This window comes from Sminthopsis crassicaudata, chromosome 3, assembly GCF_048593235.1.
Source record: "Sminthopsis crassicaudata isolate SCR6 chromosome 3, ASM4859323v1, whole genome shotgun sequence".
Classification (NCBI taxonomy): domain Eukaryota; kingdom Metazoa; phylum Chordata; class Mammalia; order Dasyuromorphia; family Dasyuridae; genus Sminthopsis; species Sminthopsis crassicaudata.
In genome coordinates, this window is record NC_133619.1 from 254,121,172 (window position 1) to 254,139,966 (window position 18,795).

Below are 18,795 nucleotides of genomic sequence, written 5' to 3' on the forward strand. Positions count from 1 at the left end.
TTCATCATGGTATCTCTCTCCCACCATTTAAATAACATTTCCTTTTCTTTTCTGAGTTTTAATCCCTCTGGTAGTTGGGGAAGGGGAGAAGAGACTAAAGAGAAAGAGATAAAAAGGAAAGGAAATTTCACTAACAAAAACCTTAGATTCTCTTAAGACACATCTCATTATCTACTATCTTCTTCCCCCCTCCCCCCCCCCCCCCCCCCCCCGTTCTTTATATACCTTTCTATTTTGTAATTTAGTCCTTTAATGCACTTGTAGATAGGGTGTTATGCACACTAGTAATCCAAGATGCCTTTGGTCTGGTTTGCCTACCCTTACTCTCTTTGATTTCTGATTTCACCCTTGTCTCTTTGTGTTAATTTCAAAAGGAATCTCTTAGTAACCTTTGTTATTTTTGTTATTGTCCTTGGTTTACTCTTCTTGTATTTCTATTATTTTAGGCACTTGCAAAGCAAATAATCTTTTCTAAACTGGCTTTTTTTTCTATCAATATTTTGAATGCCTTTTTAGTTTTGAAGTCCCACCTTTTTTCACACAAAATTAGGCTCAGATTTGCAGTCACCTGGCTTGCACATTGAGCTCCACTGTTCTTCAAGGGCACATTATTTCGTTTCTTATATCTTCTAGATATTGTAGAAGAATCTTTTATTGTTTAATTTTCCTTTTTCTTCTACTTGAAAGTCTTTCTCCTGATCTCTTGCACAATCTGTCATTTTTCAAAGCAATTTAAAAAATAACCACAATATGTCTTGGAGTTTGCAATCTTTTTTTTTTTTTTTTTTTTTTTTTTTATAGACAGTCTTTGAATTCTTTTAATTGGCATTTTATTTTTGCGTATAAAAGTCCGGGATGACATTTCTTGTATTTCCTGAATTATGCTTTTTACTTGTCATATTCTTTTAGGAATTCTTATAATATATAATATCTTATTATAATTCTTAACTTGTCTATACCTCCTCTCTTGGAGATCAATATGATTTGCTTAAATGGAAAACATACTTTATTTTAATGTTATTCCTTTTTTTTTTCCCTTCTCTTTCTGATTATTCTTCACTTCTATGTATTTGCATTCCTAATGAGTTCTTAAGTTTATTTTGTGTGATGTGGCCTTACAGATTAAAGTTTTTCCTTTTTTTTTCCTGCCAATTATTTTCACTGTGCAGCCTATAAATACTACTCTAATAATTTAAATTTCTCTTTTAAACTACTCAGAAACAGCATTCTGTAGTTCTATGTTCTTCTCAAAGACTACTGAGCTCCCTACTTTATCAGGTATTCAATCATTTTCTTTTACTTTACATTATTTATTTATAGATAATTGAACTCATCTAACATATATTTCAGCATATTTAACATGTATTGGACTATCTGCCAGTGGGGGAAAGAGGTTAAAATTTGGAACAAAAGGTTTCGCAAGGGTCAATGTTGGAAAAATTACCTATGCATATGCTTTGTAAATAAAAAGCTTTAATAAGAACAAAACAAAAAAGGAGGATAACTGAACTCATCTATTAGAACTGGAGACCTTATTTTTATTTTGTTAATGTTTTCTCTGTCAGTTTATCTTTTTATGTTCAAGGTCATTTTCTTCCTTCTGAGATTTAAGTAATTTTAGTCTTTTTTTCCCCTATTTTCTCCTGTTGTTCTCTTTCTGAGTCCCTTCCTTCTGATGATAGTTTCTCTGGAGGCTGGATCCCAAAGCATCTCCACCTTCTCTCACTAGGCACTTCATGGATCAATAGCCTTGGTCTTTGCCCCAGAGTTATTTCTGAGATGACAAAACTGACTCCAGCTTCATGCTGGACTCTTTCCTTCCAATTTAGTGGATTGACAAATAGCCCTCCCTCTACCCCCTTTTTCCCCAACATGTTCTATCATCATGCCCTCTGTTCCTCAGTTCTCTGACCTAGTGTTATAGAGCACTACTCTAACACTACAAATTTCTTTCATTTAGAGTTGGCATCTCTGAGGCACTGGGATGAGAGAGGAGAGCTGAGTACCATTCTATTGAGCCTTTAAGTTTGATCAGCTTGTGCAGCCTTGCTAGTTGAAGTATGGAAGGAGGTGGGGGAGAAGGATGAAGTACTGAGAGTCTTCAAATTAGGCATTGGTTATAAAGATTTTATCGTTATTATTGTATAAATTAAAATTGTTTTATCTCAAGCACAGATTTTCTTTTTTTAGAGAAGCTTAAGAGTTAATGAAGACTAGAGAAATTGATTCCCTCTAATTGTAGCTGGAACATTTAAGAACAGGCAGTATTTGAGTTGATGAATGAAATTCTATAATGGGAGAATGACATGATCAGAAGACAAAATTCTAAATGTGTGTTTGGGGAACACTTGGAATATAAGTTTTAAGTATGAAAATACTGAGAAGAAAAGGAAAAAATTAATTAAGAGCAGATTGTAGAATGTCTTTAATGTCAAGCCTTTAATTATTTTATTATAACTGTGGGTAGTGGGTATCCATTTTTGACTTGGGGAGTGAACTGATAGTATATATTCATTTAAAAAATAATTTTATTCATAATGAAAATACTCATTTTAAAATATATATATATAGTTCCTAAAAACAAATTCCCACATTAGCTTTGTTCAAAAGTATGTCTCATTTTATATCTTAAGTCCTTCACCTCTAGTGAAGGTTCTTCTAGTTTTGCTTATTTAATTCTGTTCATAAAGGTCTTCACAGTTTCTTCTGAAATTGTCCATTTGTCAATTCTTACTGGCTCAGTATTTTGTTATATTCATTTCCATGACTTATTTAGTCAATTCCTAATAGGTAGGCACCTTCTTAATTTCCTTTTTTTGGGGGTAGGGTGGGGCTGTACTAGACATTCATTTTGTTAAGTAGTGATTCCAATAATTGGAACTTTGAGTTTATTGAATACTAGGTTACAGTGATCATTTTTTTCTTGAATATTATATATATGTATGCTCTGTTTTACTGATAAACCCATCAGTTTCTTACTTAGTACCAAATTGTTTCAATAATATATGCTAATATGTAGTCATCAGCTTTTAATATATAGTCATCCTTTAACATTTATGGGGGTTGGGGATGCAGGACCCCACAAATGTGTAAACTGAATGCCTGTAATCCCCATCTCAAACCTTTATTTTTAATAATTGTAATAATATTTATTTAAAACAAAACAAGTAAAACAACATAATTTGTCCATTAAAAACATGCAGTTTTTACATGTGACAGTTCAGTATCTCATACACTATGCAGAATCTTCAAAACTCCCAATGTAGTTTCAGCAGCTGCTTCATAGATTTCACGCAAGATACAAAGATCACTGTGGGAGAAAGTCTTACAACTGAGTCTCCTCCAAGATGAAGTGTTCCCCAAAATTGTGCAACTCATAATTTTATAGTATACTGAAATTTTTAACAAAATTGAACTATTATAATGAATTTATGTTAGGTATACTAATGCTGATAAATTATAAAGTAAATTAGTAATATACATTATTTATGTATTTATGATTGATAATTTCTTCTTTTACTTTAAATTTGTGCATTGTCTATGATTTTCCACAGTACACTATAAATTTCCAAAAATCTTTATTTAACTAGTGATAGCCCCCCTGCTAATAACCCAAACCACAAATGTGTGAAGCCTACAAATGTTGAGGAATAACTGAGTCCCCTACTCCCTCCTTTTAAAAATTTATTTTGTTTGGGACAACTAAGTGGCGCAGTGGATAGAGCACCAGCCCTGAATTCAGGAGGACCCGAGTTCAAATGTGGTCTCAGACACTTAACACTTCCTAGCTGTGTGACCCTGGGCAAGTCACTTAACCCCAGCCTCAGAAAAATAAAATAAAATAAAAATTAAAAAAAAAAATTATTTTGTTGATGTTCCTGACCTTTTGTTCTTCTAGGCGAATTTGACAATTATTCTTTCTAACTCCAAAAAGTAATTCTTTTGTAGTTTGATTGGTATACTGCTGAATAAGCAAATTAATTTAGGAAATAGTGAAGTTTTTATTATATTGATGTGACCTTCCCAAATGCAATTAATACTTGTTCTTTTCTGTTGCTTTTCACTGGCACAAAGCTGAAGTAGAATTAAATTATCACAAATCCTTGAAGTCCTTCTTATATTAAATAGAAAACACTTGAAAGCAAATTATAAACATACTAGTTCTTAAATAGAAATAGTTTCATTTTGTTGCTTTTCTCCAAATGAAGTTTCTTGTCTTTGTTGTTCAATTGTTTTTGACTTTTCAGACCCTATTTGGAGTTTTCTTGGCAAAGATACTGGAGGGGTTTCCCATTTCCTCTCCAGCTCATTTTACTGATGAGAACATTGAGGCAAATAGTGTTAAGTAACTTGCCCAGGGTCACATAGCTAGTATTTGAGGCTAAAGATGAGTCTTCCTGATTCTAAGCCCAGGTGTGCTCTATCCTCAGTGCCACCTAGCTGCCCTCAAGTGAAATTTCTAACGCATTAAAAATGAAAATGTAAAAATTATATCACATCTTTATCTTATTCCTGTTGAGAATAAAAGTTATACTTGAATATATAACTGTCAAATCAGTGAGTAGGAGATGGCAAGTCTAAGAACTAATTTCCTTCGTTACTTGCATAAGGAAGTTGAGAAAAGTAATGGTCACCAATTCAGAAGAGTAAAATAAAAACAGTAGAATCCTTTATACTTGGCAACCTTTTATATTTCAGAGAAACTCTCCTTAGTCATGTAACTTGTAGTCTTGTAGCTCCCTCTTTCACAAAGCTCAAAAGATTTTTTTGAGCTTATAAAGACTGAATTTCCAGAGAACATGGCAAGTACTTTCTCCAACACTAATTGTTGTTGTTATTCATTTTAAAGCAAAAGTATACAGTTTTTAAAAAAATAATAAAGAGAAAAGTTTCTAATACGTGATAGCTCAAATTCATAAATTTATAGCATTTAGATAGAAATTGGAGTAAACCTAATGATATAATTGAATTACTCATTTCATGTCATTTCTTATGCCATGGTTTCTCAAAAATTAGTGAGAAATTATAATGCCCCCATAAAACAATATTAATTTTTGGATATAAATGTAACAAAAAAAGACATAAATATAACAGTTATAACCTGTCAAGTAATATTAATCCAATTGAATGTATTTTGAATTATTAGTTAAAAAAATCAAATCATTTCATTTTCTTTAAGTTTAGGTGTTCTGTACTTCAGAGGCTAGTACAGAATCATTTTGATCCAATTATAGAGATTCACTTAAAAACATAGTCAAAAGTATTACCATTTAGGCCATAGAATGACTGCTGTGAAAAATTTTTCCCAGTTATCAAAACCCAACATAAATGATTTTGAAAAGATTTTTAAAAGTAGTATTTCAGATATTTCCAGTGATTGCTTTATGACTTAACTTTGATTGCTTTTAAAATTTTCATAGCTTTGAAGTGATAAGAACTAGATAAGGGGTACCTAAATGAAATTAGGTTTAATTGAGGTCTAGGGGCAGGTTCAGGGTACAAGGAGTCAAATGGAGCTCCCTTGCAACCCCTTTGGATTCGGCGCAAGGAGACTGAGTTAAATGAGGTCTAGTAGCGGCACAAGAGTCCCCTGTAAAGTAATTTACAGACCCGAAAACCTAGATTGATAAAAGAAGTTTATTATGGGGTTTGGAAGTAAGGTTAAAAGGTGTTAGGTAAAGAGAGGAAGATCCCAAAGCCAGAATGGTTCCACGTGGGCAGAAATCCTTTGACATGGCAAGCTGCCATGTTTGAGACTTCTGAGAAGAGAGGACTCCAGTTTGGCTCTTTTATAATAAGGGGCTTTGGTTACAAGCTGAAGGGGCTCATGGGTGGAGTCCCAGATTGGCTCCAGGCTAGGTTTCAGCCAGAGTTAGAATTTGAATTGAATTCAATGGGTTTCTGGACTGAGTCAGATAACAAAGATGAAAACTGTTTGTGCTTAGGGTGGAGTCCCCTCCCTGAGGCAGAGTTCAAGGAGGTTTTCTTTTTTAAGAGTTTTGGGGTTTCCTCATCTTTACTGTTTTAGGAAGTCCCTGTTTATTGGGATAAATTTAACATTAGAATTGGAATAATTGCAGACAGTTTGGGAAATGAAGACTCAATAATTAAGCATATACAGTATTTCAAAATTAAAAGATTCTCCCTGGGGTTAAGGATGTTATATTTGTGTTTTCTTTCTTTGTGTGTGTGTGTGTGTGTGTGTGTGTGTGTGTGTGTGTGTACATATCTATATTTTTGTATATTTATGTATTTAAACTTTCTTAAATATATATATTCTTATCTGGTTAAATTTATGTATATATCTCCAATATATATGTATATATTTTATATATCATATGTATGCATATATACACACACATATATATATAGAAAGTGAAAAGTAATGGATGTAATTTTAAATTTGCAGGATTTTAATCCAAGTCTAAGACTATGAAACTATGAAGTCATGGACTTGATTAAAACATTTCAAATTGCTTTACTCTTTCATCTCTCTTTTTATGTATGTCTGAGCTTAAGATTGAGTTTAATCAGATATACACATAATTATATAATATATTATATATTTCATATATAACACATATATACATACATGTAGTTATATAGAACATATAACCAAATATATTTATTGGGTTTGTATATATTTGTTATGTAATGTATATCATTTTAATTATACATATTAAATATGTATCTGACCATTTGAGATAAATTCATAGATATGTATGTTTAAAATACATATTTTTTTAAAACAGAGTTTATTCAAGCCAGAATTTTCATATCAGGGGCAAGTTCCATAATCTAATTTTTTTTTTCAATCAGAGTTTAATTAGATGAATATTCTTATATCAGTAGTAGAATGGATTAGGAATAATTTAGCTTCTAAATCTATTGGCAATTATTACAAGCCAGAATTATGAGAATAAATGGGACTCATTAGATGACATTTTCTCAGTTTGAGACTAAGTCACATCCTTATTCCCCGGCCTCAAATCCTGGGATGAAGGAAGTCACATGAAGTTAGTCATATGAAGTCACAGGAAGTGATGTGACCTGTGGAAAGAGACAACATTGGTGACCATTGGTCAAGGATAGTTACATCCTTTTAGTCTATCCAATGAAAAGGCTTGGTCTTTTACTATTTAACCAGGTATTCTACTTCCTGCTGGTCAGACCAAGTACATGGTAGGAGCTGGGATGCTTCCCAGGTGCTAGGCTTCTCCCTACAAGGATTAAATAAATGCTTTCTCTTTGTACCTGAAGATGTCTCTGATTAGTTAATTTGGTAAAGGGGATCTAGCTCCTGTCCCACACTAAACAAAAATTACTAGAAACTGAGGGATCCATAAAGATAGGTGACTCTTGAAGTTGGAACTGTACCACCAGACTTATATCATGAGTAATTAGAAATGACATTCAGTTGAGTACACAAAAGACTACCGCTGCAATTTTTCTAGATAGTATTTCAACTTGATCAGTCTATTTTTCCTGCTCAAAAATCTCCTGAAGCAAAATCTACTTTGTGTGTGCTTGAAGGGTTACTGGGCTGGAAAACTTGATCTTGTTTGAACCTAGGCTGTCTCATCTAGAATCACCAGTAATTGAGATAAAAATGATTTGAAGGTCCATTGATTGAGTACTACTGTCAGTCATAGAATCAACAAAGCAGTAATAGTTTTAACTGTACTTTTATTTAACTCTGGGTATAGGCTTAACTGACTATACAGAAAACAGTAAGCAGAGCATCCACTTCAGGAATCTTATGTAAAATATGAAATTTTAAGGAAAGCAGAAGAGGAAAGTAAGGATACTTGCCACATGGTCAGATGGGAGCTGTGGCTTGTTTCTCAATTTTGATTTTGATTTTTGCAGTTGATTTGACTTTCTGATTTCTAGCAACAGTGTCTGATAGCTTCAAATGGGTCATTGTCCTATTCTTATCATAATGGAGGCAAGAAGTTTGAGGCAGGATGTTTTCCATCACAGTTTTTCTCTTATCAGAGTGGTGGCATGAAGCCTGAGCCAGAGTATTGCTTATTATTGTTGTCTTTCAAAGAAAACTAGTCCTTATTTCAGGGAAAGGGAGAAGGAGGTATCTTGGTCCTATCTCAAATACTTAACAGTATGTTTCATTGGAGGAAATGCAGATCACAAATGCAGTGGCATATTACAAGAATATATTGTGTGTATGTTTACACATTACATATATGTGTGTATGATTGTAGTTTATTTCTATATATATTTGCATACATATAACATTTGCATTTCCCTAGTAAAATAATTTCCAGTTTGAATATTGGAGCCACCTAATTGAATATTCTGACTAAAGTTTTTGGCATTGTCTATTTCACTGAACATTTAATTGAGCATATTGTTCATTTAAAAATTTTTCCATTTCACAAATTCTGGTTTTTTAAGGAGTTATTTTCTTTTTCTGTTTCACAAATACTGTTTTTCTGGGAGTTGCTTTCATTTTTCCATTTTATCAAATTTATCTTTTAATGAGTTATATGCCTTTGCCATTTCACTAAGTCTGTTTTGTAGTGAATTTTCTTAAGATAGTTTCTGTGTGGCCTTTTTCAAACCCTCTTGCAGATTTTTCATTTCCTTTCTCCATTTTTCTTCTAACTCTCTTTTAAGATCCTTTTTAATTTCTTCTAGAAGAACCTTGTATAATGGGGAGCATGTTATATTGCCTTTTGAGGCTTCTTCTGGAGACAGTCTGCCTTTAGTCTCCTCAGGGTTTGAAATCTATTCTTTTTCGCCATAAAAGCTGTCAATTGTCAGTCCTCTTTTTTATTTTATTTTTTATTTTTTTTATTTTTTTAAGTTAAAGTCTGCCTTTAGGGTAGGGGAAGTTTTCCAAGCAGCAGCTGCTGTGTTGAGTCAATGCTGATTCACTCCCGGTACTGTGTGAGCATGGCCAGGTCCCCTGAGATTCTGGCATTTTGGGGTTCACTATTGATCTTTTGTATTTGTGTTGGATGTTTTATAACTTCTCTGCTAATGTCTGAGCTGGCGTTTGTGGTCAGCTGCTTGTGTTAGGCTGCCTCCCTCCCATCCCATTGAAACAGACCTTTTCTGGTCTGTTTCCTCCTCTAGATTCTCTGCCAAGCAAAGTCTGCACCGCCCCACAGAGACTAAATAAATAAGAGTGTGTATTTGAAACTTTTTTTGTTCACCCCATCTACTTCCAAGGGACCTTTTGTCTGAGTTTCAGAATCATTGTTGCTATTTGTTAAGTATCATTGTTGCATTGTCCAGGATCATATTCCCTTTTCCCACCAACCTTGACCATTTGCAAAGTGTTTTCTGTAATCCAAGATTGTTTCCCTTGTAACTCCTTCCCCAAATCAGAACTTCTTTCTCAAAACACAGTTAATCTCAATTTAGTGTTGAGAGTAATTGCTTGCTTTATACCAAGAGATAAATGATTAATTGTCCTTCATTCTTTAAAAAAAAAAAATGTGCATTCTTTTCAGATTTCAAAGAAACAAAGATTTTCAGAAACAAAGAAATAAAAAAATTTCAGGAGACTGATTGAAAAATGCTACTATATAGATCCAGGATGTGCTTATGGGTATTATCTATTCTTCTAAAGCACTTTTCTTTTTATAGCTTTCTTCTTCATTTTATTTCAGAATTTTCTTTCCTTTTTTAAAATATTTTTTAATTTTAATTTTAATTTATATTTTAAAATATAAAATTTATATGTAAAGATAGTTTTCAAAATTATTTTTTGTAAGACTTTGTGTTCCAAATTTTTTTTCTCCCTCCTTTCCTTTTCCTTCCATTACCAAGATAGCGAGTAATCTGATACAGGTTAACCATGTACTGTCCTTTTGAGTACATTTTTATATTTGTCATGTTATGCCAGAAAAATCAGACCAAAGGGAGGAAAAACACTAGAAAGAAAAAGCAAACAGACAAAGATGAAAATATATTTTGATCCACATTCAGTCTCCATAGTTCTTTCTCTGGATGTGGATGGCATTTTCCATCACAAATCTTTTGGAATTATCTTAAATGACCATATAGCTGAGAAGAGCCAAGTCCATCATAGTTCATCATCACATAACCTTGCTGTTACTGTGTACAATGTTTTCTAGGTTCTGGTTATTTCACTCAACATTAGTTCATGTAAGTCTTTCCAGAATTTTCTGAATCAGCCTGCTCATTATTTCTTATAGAACAATAATATTCCATTATATTCATATACTATATTCAGTCATTCCTCAATTGATGGGCATCCACTCAATTTTCAATTCATTGCCACTATAAAAAGAACTACTACTTTTTGTACATGTGAGTCTTTTCCCTCTTCTATGATCTCTTTGGGATGCAGACCCAGTAATGATGCTGCTGGATTAGAGGATATGCAGTTTGATAGTCCTTTGGGCATAGTTCCAAATTGCTCTCCAGAATAATTAGATCAGGTCACAACTCCATTAACAATTCTTTAGTATCTCAGTTTTCCTATATTCTTTTCAACATCATCTTAGCCAATCTGAGAGATGTGATATGGTACCTTAGTGTTGTTTAAGTTGCATTTCTCTATTCAACAGTAATTTAGAGCATTTTTTCATATGACTAGAAATGGATTTAATTTCTTTGAAAATTGTCTGTTTATATCCTTTGACCATTTGTCAATTGGGGAATGGCTTTTATTCTTACAAATGTGAGTCACTTTTTTTTTTTTTTTTCATTTAGATTATCTGATTTATTGGCATATAATTGGACAAAATAGTTCCTAATTATTCTATTAATTTCCTATTCATTGGTGATAAATTCAACCTTTTCATTTTTAATAGTAGTATTTTGGTTTTCTTTTTTCTTTTTTTTAGATCAACTAACCCAAAGCTTTATCTTTTTTATTTTTTCCATAAAGCCAACTCTTAGTTTTATTAATTAGTTCAATGGTTTTCTTACTTTCAATTTTATTCATATCTCCTGTGACTTTCCAGAATTTCTTTTTTTTTATTAATTTTATAATTATAACTTTCTTTTTGACAGTACATATGCATAGGTAATATATATATATATATATATATATATATATATATATATTTTTTTTTTTTTTTTTTTTTTTTTTTTTTACTACAACATTATCCCTTGTACTCCTTTCTGTTCAAAGTTTTTCCCCTCCTTCCCTCCATCCCCTCCTCTAGATGGCAGGCATTCCCATACATATTAAATATCGTATAGTATATCCTAGGTGCTATATATAGATGTGCAGAACCGAATTTTGTTGTTGTTGTTGTTGCAAAGGAAAAATTGTATTCGGAAGGTAAAAATAAGCTGGGAAGAAAAACAAAAACAAAAAAAATGCTGTGAGTCACTTCTTTATATATTTTAGAAATGAGGCCTTTATCAGAAACACTGGCTGTAAAAATTGTTTCCCAGCTTTCTGACTCCTTTCTAATCTTGGCTACATTGGTTTTGTTTGTGCAAAAATTATTATTGTACTTAAAATTATCCTTTTTGTATTTCATAATATTTTCTTGTTCTTTGGCCATAAAATGCTCCCTTCTTCAGAGATTTGACAGGTAAAATATCCCTTGCTCTACTAATTTGCCTGTGGTTTCTATCACCTTTTAAGTCTAACTTGTGAACCTATTATTTCTGAATTTTCTTAAGCCCCAAGTTTATTTCCAAAGGTTAGATGATAAAAGGTAAAAGAATTGTCTAAGGCAGAATGAAGGATAATTATTTGCATAAATGGGTCATATGTAAGTTGTGCACTTGTATTTCTAAATAAATTAAATAAAGTTGAAGTGTTAAATACCTGCCTTGTATTTATTGTGTCTGGAACAAAAGATTCATTGAAAAAAAAATTCAGGTTTTATGAACTCATATTGAATTTTACTTTTAAGTGAAATCTGTTTAGCATTAAAGCACCATTTAACATGATTTAATTTTTCCATGATTTAGAAAAAAATTCAGTTTTGTAGGGATATCTTTGTGAACATAAATTAGTATTCTGAATAATGATACCAGAGATTATTGATTTATTTGGAAAGCACAGGAAAAATTAAATGAATGAAGACTATGGCCTAAGGTAACATTGAATTAATCCATAAGTAGATATTTACACAAGTATTGATTGCAGGTGTACAATGAACTGGATGCAAAAATTTATTCTTTATTATGAACTTAATTATCAATAGACATTAAAATTTATATACACCCTAAATTGCCCTAATTATTTGATCTTTGTTTCCTTTTTTGTACTTTTTAAATGTTAATGATTGGTTTTTTTTCTTGCTTCTTTTTTAAACATCTGTACTATATAAAAATTTAGTAAAGAAAACAACTTAATACATTAGTCCTGTCTAACAATATGTGCCTCATTATGTATCTCTAGTCTATTATCCTCCTGCTAAGATATGTGATATTTCATTATTAGTGTTCTTTAATAGTCCTTTTAGAATTATTTACATGATTGTCCAATAAATTGTCTTCTTGGTTCTGCTCATTTTCTTAAGTGTTAGTTCATACAAGACTTCTCAAGTTTCTCTGAATGGATCATTTATCATTTCCATGGCACAGTAAAATTCCATTACATTTGTATTTGATCCATAGTTGAATTACAATCTTGATTTTGTGAAATTGAATATCATTTTCAGGGATTCCAAGTTGTTTCTTACTTCAAAAGTTCATCTTTTTAAATAATGGTATTTTTCTAGTCATTCTCTTTGTGAACATCCTGCAGTATTGTAATCTATAAATACAGTTGAAGATGATCCAAAAGGAAACATAAATGGATTGGACCAATGATATGTACCAACTAAATGGTATATAAAACATTATAAAGAGTTTGTATGACTTGAAAAAGAAGGTGGGCTGATACTGTAATAAGATTAAGGGATAGCAGTAACCTGAATACTGTACCAGTATCCATGAATTAGTAATATGAGGAAAGCTACTAGCATATTGGATGAATCCTTTATGTTCTCTGGAAAGAAACAGTTTGTGCAAAATGAGGAAATATTGGTTGCAATCACTATTAGTGATTTCACATTAGTAAAATCGCACAACCATTGTTGTTGTTTTTTTTTTTTTTTTTTTTTTTTTTTTTTAGGAAGAATGGATGTTGAAAAATTCAGCATTATAATTGAGAGAGCGTTATAGTTGCCAAAAAAGCAAAAACAAAACAAAACTTGTGGAACTTACATTTGATGTAAAATAAAGCTGACATTTTAAAATATTTTTATAAAATATCAAAACTTTTAATAAAATTATTATTTATTTTTTCGCATACGCTTCAAAATTTTTATTTCCCTCCAGTCCTTCCCATACCCACTGAGAAAGCAAGCAGTGTGATATCAGTCATACAGGTGAAATCATGCAAAACATATTTCCACATTAGCCATGTCACAAATAAAAGGAAAGAATAATAAAGAGAGAAAATTATGCTTCAATTTGCACCCAGAGTTCATCAGTTCTCTCTCTCTGGCAGTGGATACTATTTTTCATCATGGCCCTCTAGAACTGTTTTGAATCATAGTATTGATCAGAGTAGCTAGGTTTTTCACTGTTGATCATTGTTGCTGTTATTGCATTCAGTGATCTCCTGATTCTGCCCACTTCACTTTACATGAATTCATATAGAATTTCCCATGTAGTTCATGAAAGTATTCTGCTTTTCATTTCTTCTTGTACAACAGTGTTCTGTCACCATCATATACCACTACTTGTTCGGCCATTCCCCAATTGATGAGAATCCTCTTGATTTCTATTTCTATACCACAAAAAGAGCTGCTATAAATAATCTACATTTCCCTAAATTAGTGATTTAGAGCATTTTTTTCCATGACTATAAATAACTTTGACTTCTCCTTGAAATTGCCTATTCATAGTCTGTGGCTATTTATTATTTGGGAAATGGATTTTTTTAAAAAATTGTTTCAGTTTTGTACATATTTGAGAAGAGTCCTTTATCAGAGAAACTTATAAAAAATTTTTTTGTATTTATCTTAGTGTCTGGTGAATTACTTCATTTGCTGATTTTAGAGAAAAATGTAGTTTTCCTGATTATCTCTTTTAATTCAGTTTATTTTTGCTTTTACTTTGTCTAAGATCAGAATTGCTATTCCTGCCTTTTTTATGATGCATAAAAATACTGCTCCAGGATTATTTTAATTTTGTATCTTTCTGTTTCAAGGGTGAATCCTGTAATCTGGCACTTTCATAGTTATAATTTTAATCTGATTACAGAATATTCAATCTTTGATATTTGAATGAAGAAATTTGTGACTTTAGCCTCTAATTTTTTTTTGTTAAAGCTTTTTTTTTAATTTACAAAACATATGCATGGGTAATTTTTTTAACATTGATCCTTGCAAAACCTTCTATTCCAAATTATCCCCTCCTTCCTTCCACCCTCTTCCATAGATGGCAGATAGTCCAATACATGTTAAAATATGTTAAATCCAATATATGTATACAAATTTATATAATTATCTTGCTGCATAAGAAAAATCAGATCAAGAAGGAAAAAAACTGAGAAAGAAAACAAAATGCAAGCAAACAACAGAAAGAGTGAGAATGCTATGTTGTGGATCACTCTCAGTTCTCACAGTCCTCTCTCTGGGTGTAGATAGCTCTTTTCACCACTGAACAATTGGAACTGGTTTGAATCATCTCATTGTTGAAGAGAGCCATGTCCATCAGAATTGATCATTATATAATCTTCTTGTTGTCATGTATAATGATCTCCTGCTTCTGCTCATTTCACTTAGCATCAATTCATATCAGTCTCTCCTACTGATGATCATTTCTTAGAGAACAATAATATTCCATAACATTCATATACCATAATTTACCCAGCCATTCTCCAACTGATGGGCATCCCTTCAGTTTCTAGTATCTAGCCACTATAAAAATCCCACAAACATTTTTGCATAGGTGGGTCCTTTTCCCTCCTTTAAGATTTTTTTGGGATATTAGCCCAGTAGTAACACTTCTGGATCAAAGAGTATGCACATTTTGATAACTTTTTGAGCATAGTTCCAAATTGCTCTCCAGAATGGTTGGGTTTCATTCACAATTCCACCAACAATGTATCAGTGTTGCAGTTTTCCCATATCCCTTCCAACATTTGGCATTATCTTTTCCTGTCATTTTAGCCAATCTGACAGGTATGTAGTGGTATCTCAGAGTTGTCTTAATTTTCATTTCTCTGATCAATAATGATTCGGAACACCTTTTCATATGAGTAGAAATAGTTTCAATTTCATCATCCAAAAATTGTTCATATCCTTTGACCATTTATCAAGTGGCTTGATTTCTTACAGATTAGAGTCAGTTCTCTATATGTTTTGGAAATGAGGCCTTTATCAGAACCTTTAACTGTAAAAAGGTACCAAAAATTATTTTAATTTAATTTTTAAAAATAAAAAATTTCAGAATGCTTTTCTTTAATGTTAGAATTGTAGTATCCTTCCTTATAGCTATCTGGTAGAATTGCTAATTTCCTTTTAAAAAGTGCTTAGTCCTTCACAAAACATTTCCTCATTTCTTTCCACTTCTTCCCTATTTCCCTCCTTCTGCTAGTACTTTACTACCTTCTAAAATTGCATTATATCTATATTTTTTTGTATTTATTAAATTACATTGTTACTGTTTTATTTTCATCTTTGTGAAAACACAGTAAATAATAAGTGTTTATTGAATTGAATTATACATTGGACCCAAGCTTAAAAATTCATAGGGAATAGTTATGATGATGCAAAAAAAAAAAAAAAAAAAAAAAAAAAAAAGTGTCACCTAAACACCTAAAAATGCACAGACTATAGCAAAAGAAAGACAAAGAAGGGCAGTATTGATATTACCATGTTAAAGTTAATGTTACTTAAAGATAATAAGTTGGGGCATCTGAGTATTATAGTGCATTGCTAAATAAATAAATACAATAAATAATAAGCTTAATGGGATACATGGTTTTAAATATAATATTTTTATACTTAAATATTTATATTTGATGATTGTCAAATCCCCAATATTTTTAAAATAATTTAAGGGCATAAATTTAAAATCACACTTCAGAGCTTAAAAAATCAACTGCATAAGTACAATAAAGGGGAATTTCTGTTAAAAAACAGAAAAAAAAGAAAAGAAATTGTTATAGTGTATGACCTTAAAATGAGCCTGTAGTATCACATGGAAATCAAAAACTTTCATTGAGACATAGGTTAATATGCAATATAGAAGACTATATCTTGAGTGATATTTTTGTTGCTTGACACATTTTAGGAAGGACTGAGAAAAGCTGGAGAGAATTAGAGGGCGGAGCGAGTGTGATTCAGATATTGAGATTAGATAACCTCGGCTTTTGATTGTAGGTTGAAGGGATTGGGGCTGTTTGGTTTTAAGAAGGCAAAGGCATGTAGGGAAGGATAGTGTTGAGGGAGAATGGAACAGGGCATATAATAACTATTTCTAAGTATTGAAAGATATTCATGTAAATGAGTGTAAATTGTTAGCATTTTTTTGTTTTTCTCCCCAGGTCATTTTTACCTTCTGAATCCAATTCTTCCTTTTGCAACAACAACAACAACAAAATTCGGTTCTGCACATATATATTGTACCTAGGATATACTATAATATATTTAATATGTATGGGAATGCCTGCCATCTAGGGGAGGGGGTAAAGGGAAGGAGGGGAAAAATTCAGAACAGAAGGGAGTACAAGGGATAATGTTGTAAAAAATTACCTATGCATATGTACTGTCAAAAAATGTTATAATTATAAAATTAATTTAAAAATTAAAATAAAGTAAAATAAAATAAAGATATTCATATAGATCAGAGGTGGGGAACGTATGTCCCACAGATAGAAATCATTTGGTCTGGCCTTGTCAAACAACTACATCTGAAAGCTAGGTATAGCAACCTCTCACTGCTTTAATTTTTAAGTTGATAATTTTGTATGGCCAGTAAATAATGCTGTCAATATCCCAAGTAGCCAGTGGTAAAAAAGTTCCCCACCTCTGATATCAATGGACTTTGGATGAATGCATGGAAGTTTCTGAGAGAAATTTAGGAAGTTTTCCTTTAAATTAAAACATAATAATGCTTTTTATGGGTAATCTTCAACTATTTGAAAAGAGCCCACATGATTACTTTTTGATGTATAGGAGAATCCTATTTATGTATATGTTGAGCTATATGGCCTCTAAAGTTCCTTTCAAATTAGATTCAATGATTCAGGAATCTATGATTTGTTAAGCATACAACTATCCCTTTAGGAGATATCAGAATATATCAGATATATGTAAATGCAAGTCTGTGCAAGTACTTCTTCTTTTATGATACATATATCTCCAGAACATTTTAGGTCCCATTAATTCATTATAATTAGGATGAGCACTAGATGAAAATTTAATCTGGTATAAAATACTAAAAAATAGATTTGCTGAGGAAATATTTCTCAAGATTACATCTATGTAAATTCAGTGGTATAGATAGCCACTTACTCATGCACTCTATTCTTACTGATTCTTATCCTTGTCTTCACATAAAGCAACTATAGAGAATCTACCCAATATAGTAGAGGCTTTCCTCTAGTTATTTTTGGATATTCTCTAGCGACTATTGAAGCACTTGGGCTATTCACCTTTTATCCCCTTCATTTTAGCTATATTACTGGGCCAACTCTTTTTCCTATTATGGATTTCCTAGATAATATCTTGCACACAATTTATTATTGATGGTATATTTCAGCTTGTTTAAATCTGTTATGCATTTCTCTGTTGTCCTTTCAGTAATCTATAATTTTAATGATTTAGATATTGTGGTGTACTTTAATTACAATCATTTGATATAGCCTGAGGAATTTCATTAAAAAGATGAGCTTTTGTAATCAGGGAATAACTTGGAATCTTTAGAAGCACTGAGAGATTTTCCAAATACAATATAGCCTACTCCTTTTCCTATTCTGGATATAACTAATTTTTCATTTTTTTATCTGACCAAGGCATACATACTAATTAACTTAATGGGCTGTTCATTTAATCATGTGCCATTATCTAGGTAATTGCCAGTCTTCTTTTAGGTTTTAGTTTGTGAATTGTTAGCCTAGTCTCTGTTGAGAGGTTATAATCTCATTAAAGAGACTTTGTATTTTGGGGCTTCATATGCAGTCACCAAGTGTCATAAGATTTTACTGTCTGTAGGAAACACTTTTTTTTTTTTTTTTTTTTTTAGATTTAGATTCTACAAAGACATTTGATTTTTGGAGAACTTTTTTATATGTCTTATAATCAAGCAGTGAGTTTTTTGTTTTTTGCATTTTTCAGATAATTTTGTAATGGAAGATGTTGTTTGCTATACTTAGTGGGTATGACATGGATATCTATCAAAGGAGACTGAGAAGGAGTAGTCTAATATTAAGAGGAGAATGAGGGAGAGAGTAGTGCCCAAAAATCCCTAGAAAGAAGAGGGTGATAACAGCTTCATAACGATCAAGAATGAATATTAAGAAAAAGGCTATTAGATTTTACAATTAAAAGATATTTGGTAATTTTGGAGAGACCAGTTTGGGTTTAATAATGAGATTGGAAGGCAGATTATAGATAGTGAAGAAAAGAGTGAGAGAAAAGGAAGTGAGGGCACTTATTGGAGATTGTCTTCTTGATTTTAGACACATAAATAAGAAATATAGGATGACAACTATTGAGGATGAATGAATCAGAAAGGGTTTTAGAGGTTAGGGAAAATATAAATGTGTTTGCAGCCAGTAAACAGGGAGAGATTGAAGCTAAATCCATGAGTTGGGCAGGTGGGTGATATCGTGGA

General features: G+C 31.8%; 1 protein-coding gene across 8 annotated transcripts in view; it reads left to right on the forward strand.

Annotated features, from left to right (window-relative positions):
- Positions 1 to 18,795, forward strand: part of ZBTB21 (zinc finger and BTB domain containing 21) — a 69,321-nt gene that overhangs the window by 36,621 nt on the left and 13,905 nt on the right. For 2 of the 8 annotated variants that reach the window (XM_074300471.1, XM_074300473.1), the window contains exon 3: positions 1,219 to 1,278. The exons of the other annotated variants lie outside the window; for them this stretch is intronic. The gene's annotated coding sequence lies outside the window, so the exon portion shown is untranslated. The remainder of the gene's footprint in view (positions 1 to 1,218; positions 1,279 to 18,795) is intronic. 8 annotated transcript variants of the gene reach the window in all.